The sequence below is a fragment of the Nematolebias whitei genome, chromosome 18, assembly GCF_014905685.2.
Source record: "Nematolebias whitei isolate Nwh7 chromosome 18, NemWhi1, whole genome shotgun sequence".
Classification (NCBI taxonomy): Eukaryota; Metazoa; Chordata; class Actinopteri; order Cyprinodontiformes; family Rivulidae; genus Nematolebias; species Nematolebias whitei.
In genome coordinates, this window is record NC_056515.1 from 22,349,881 (window position 1) to 22,354,695 (window position 4,815).

A 4,815-nucleotide genomic window follows, 5' to 3' on the forward strand; every position below is an offset into this window, starting at 1 on the left:
TTTTACTTGTGCAGTTGGCATGTATGGGAGGGAAAGCCTCTCACTGGGCTGGATCTCACAGCTGTCAATGACGAACTGTGGATGGTATTTGTGATATTTTCCAAAATAACGTCCATTTGCTTTGTGGCGCTAGAATTTTGAACATGTTCGAAAACTTTACACAAGTATCTAAAAAAAAAAAAAAGGTCAGAGTCTTTGCAGGTACTCCTGCTCAATTTAATTTATTTCAGTTCAAAGTGCAGAAAAAAAGAAGTTGGGGATGGTTTGGAGACTTTTTAAACAAGTCGGGGCTGATTTGAAGACAACACAAGCGGAAATTGTGACTGAACTGAGACGTTATTCAGACGCTTTGACAAAACGTTGCACATTATTTGCAGGAATGTTATTTGTCATAAGTTCAAGTTCAAGTAGGTTCTTTATTGTCATTTGCATCACATGTGGTACATGAGGTTGAATGAAATTGTGTACACACGGTCCCAGTTGCATCCAACAATAGCAAAAATATAAATTGTAAAAAGAAACAGTAAATAAGGATCTAAGATATAAACTAAGAAAGACACTAAACATTAATATCGTATATGCAAATAAGAACCAAGTCGATAATATTACAAGTGAAAATTAATGTATTGTGTCACTTTTTTTAAGTCTCCAGATAGTTGTCAACGGTTGTAGCCCAGTGAGATACAGCCCAAAGTAAATCAAGGCACCCATGCCTAATAACTGCTGGTATTAAAAAAATCTAAGTTACAGATGAGTTGTTCTTCACAAGGCAATGCCTTTCAGTTAAGATTTGCATATTATTATTAGTTTTTGTACAATTTTATACTGAAATAGGAGCATACTGGTTTAGTCTAGGTACGGAAAGAAACCTCACCAAGGTCTCAGCCTTTAATTATCTTGTCAACTATGGTTGGTTTCCTGTCAATCATGCCATGTGACATAAACAGAAAAGCCTCATAGCTTCTCAGATTCTATTACACTAACATTTGTTGCCTGTAGCACTTGGGAAATTACCTGTTCACACCTGAGCTGTGGTCAAAATAACAAAACTAGAGAATTCCATTGTGGCATCAGGTCTTGACAGATACGTCTACGAAGAAGAATGAGGTCAGAAGATATCTAGGAGCTTTCAGGAAATTGCAGATCATTGTGCAATTAGTAAATAGCATTTTACTGCAGCTGTGGAGGTCTACGGCATATTTCAGCCTTAGAGGCCTGCGAATGAACGTCCAATTAAACAAGCTTGATGAATATTAGAAGCAAGGTCTTTAGACTGCAGAAGTGTGGTTAAAACGGGATTTAATTTTTCTTTTACAGTATTGCGATGATTTCCTCCCCACATTTAAGCATTACTGTTTACAGGTGCAGCATTTGTTAAAATCGTGAGAGCGCACAGTCTTGTCATTTGAGCACAGTGCTTTTTTGTTGTTTGAATAATTCATAGATCAGCATGAAGTCATCTGAAAAACACAAAAAACTAATTCCTCTGAAATGTTTTCTCAGACACACTGTATGTGCTTCATTCTGATCTGACTGGGCCACGTTCCAAAGCAGGAGGCAACGGGAAATTGGCTGAGCTCCAACTGATTTAGTTTATAGTTTTTTTTCTTGGCTGTCGTCAGCCGCTCTGTGATGTTTGTACTTAGGGCCAACAGGAAGGGTTTGCTCTGCAAAATCCAAGTCTTTCCACTAACCTGTCCAGCATTGATGAGAATGTGACCGTGTTTAGCATTAACGAGGAACACAAACTTTGACACGGAAGTCAGGTTTAGCTTTTTTTTGTGTGAACGCTTATGATGCATTCATTCACACCATTGTGATCCATTTTTCTTAATGTATGTTTTTCGGCATCTTTTTCGTTCCAAAATTTTTGTACTCTTTCATCAAATCGTATATCAAAATGTTCAGCTCGTTCAGGAGAAAGGTGCTTTGACTTTGGGTATTGGTGCAGCTTTAGCTTTTTGAAATACATTGGTCCCTCGCTACTTCGCGGTTCATTTTTCGCGGACTCGCTCAATCATGGTTTTTCAAAATAAGATTGGACATGACACACAATTGGCTGAATGATGGATGAGCCGCAGGATCGGCATGAAATTTTTATTTAGCAACTGTGTGCAGCCCACAGCTGTGCTCTTTCCTGCAGCTGATCAGCTGATCTCCGCTCTGCAGTGGAGAAGTGGGCGTGGCCGAGAGTGCTGTCAGGTGGCAGAGAGCTGAAATCATGACATGCTGTGCTTTTTTAGAGTGTTATTCCTACGGTCTTCAGGGTACAGATCCCCCGCGATAAATGAGGGACTGCTGTATTTAGCCTTTTTTGCCACTTTTTTCTCATAGAAAATGAAATGAGCTCATTTTACATCCTTCAAATCTTTAGATCTGTTTTCAAGCTTTTACTGCTCCTTTGACATTTTGTTCTGGTTCAGCTTCTTTCAGCTTCCTTGTGAAAATTTAACCATTTTTTTCAGTTACTTTCAGCTCATTTCAGCCATTTTTTTCAGCTGTTATGTGATCCTTTTAGAGTCTTTCTGCTAACTGCAACATTCCAAAAAAGTTCAATCTGGTCCTCTGGACATTCAAAAAAACAAAAAACAAAACAAAGCAAAAAAATCTAGAAACGTTTCGTCCCTCATCCAAGAGACTTCCTCAGTCTGAGGTGCTGTTTTCAGCTCAGTCTCTTAAATAGCACCTTCACAGAGTGGATCAACCAATTTGCTGCTGACAACCAAAACCAGCTGATCACATGCTCAAGAAGGACCATCAGCCTAACAATGGATCATTAGCACCCTGATGGCTGTTTACTATTCACAGGGGGCTGAGTGATACTAGCAATCACAGCATTGTAAGAGGGGGACAGTTGAACCCGGAGGCCTCCACCCCTGTTTAATGATGGACGATTTCTTTTCACAAAGATGGCCTCCTTTACTCCTCTCTCAAACCATCGTTCCTCTCTGTCCAGGATGTGAACATCTTCATCCCTGAAAGAGTGAATGTCTTTCACTTGTGTTTTTGAATGTCCAGAGGACCAGATTGAACTTTTTTGGATTTTTCTACCTGGATTATTGAGCATGCATCAGGATAACTGCAACATTGTTGTGCTTCTTCTAACTTTTTCTGCTAATTTTAGCTTGGTATGCTCCTTTCAGCTTATTTCTGCTAGCTTCAACTATTTCTGCAATTTCAGCTACTATTTAGCTATTTTATGCTAATTTGAGCTTTTTCAGCTAATTCCACTTTTTTTTTCTCATTTCAGCTCTTTTTGCTTCCTTCTGGTAGTTTAAGCTTCTTTCTGCTTTTCAGATACTTTTCAGCCATTTTTTAAAACAAATTTCAGCTTTTTTAGCTTCTTTCCTAATTTTTCTGCTAATTTCGGAATATTTAAACAAATTTCAGCATTTTTTCTGCTTTCTTCTGCTAATTTAGGCTTGTTCTTCCATTTCAGCTAATTTCAGCTGTTTCTCAGCAAGGTCTTATGCAAAAAGCACTGCATTTTCACAGGAAATGACATAATTTTTTTTAGAATTAGCTTAAAACAGCGACACTATCACAAACTACTGCCGTGTAAAAGAAGGTGTGAAAGAGCACAGAAATAAAATCACTAAAAGCAGGTTTGCTGCATGCTCTTTGAGTTTCCCGTCTACATTTTTTTATCCCTCTCGCTACATTTTTAACTTTTGAAAATATATATGGAAGATTCTGAGCACTTTTCTGTAAGAGCCACGTTGAATATTTGAAATACCAGCAGAAAGCAGAGATTGTGTGCTCTTTAAGTCTGACAGCTAGATTGCGAGGGTCATAAGGTTGTTTCTCAGACGCCTGACATTCAAAGGTGTGTTACGCTGAAGTAGACAGAAGCGTAGAAAAGAGACGACCTGTCGTGTGTGTGTTATTTCTGCAGTAAGTGTTACAGTCAAACAGTGAAAACGAACCATTTCTACTGTCAGCAGAGCCCCACAGCATTCACTCATTCAGCGCTGCCTGGTTGTTCCTGTCTGACTCATTTAGACAAAGATAAGGGCAATAATTTAACCATGTGTCAGAGCAGATATGATGTCACTGCAAATATAAAGAATATCTGTTTGCACAGATCCACACAAACCTCATGAAGGCAGGAAGCAGCAGTAAGTAAGAGGAAGCAGCCGAACCAAAGTCTGGTCACCAAATACCAATTTTTTTTTCATCAATTTTTTTTTTCCACGAGAGCCTCATTATTTATTGCATCTATCTGTCCAAGCATCTCCCACTCTCATCCCCGCGTCTGTGTTTCCATTTCCTGCAGAGAAAATTTAAAAAATATGATAAGGATGAAGAAACACATTTATCAGTTGTGCCATCTCAGGAAGTGGTGAAATGTGTCCTGCTCCGTTGCTGGGTTGAGAAACAAACCTGCGTACTCCAAGAATGTCGTTTTATTGGTTTACTTAAAGGTACATGGGACAATATTATGAAGAATACTCTAAAAATAAAAAAAAATCCATATTTTTTTCTGAAATTAAAGGCTACAAGATCTTTAGATAAAAAAAATTGTGACCAAATTGCCACTACTACATGTATTTAATTGCCTACGGAAACAGCCAAAGTGACTAAAAATACAGGTGCTGGTCATAGCATTAGAATATCATGAAAAAGTTTATTTATTTCAGTAATTCCAATCAAAAAGTGAAACTTACATACTGTATTCATTCATTTTACACAGACTGATATATTTCAAATGTTCAAATGTTTTTCTTTTAATGTTGAAGATTATAACTGACAACTAATGAAAACTCGGAATTCAGTATCTCAGAAAATTAGAACATTGTGAAAAGGTTCAATATT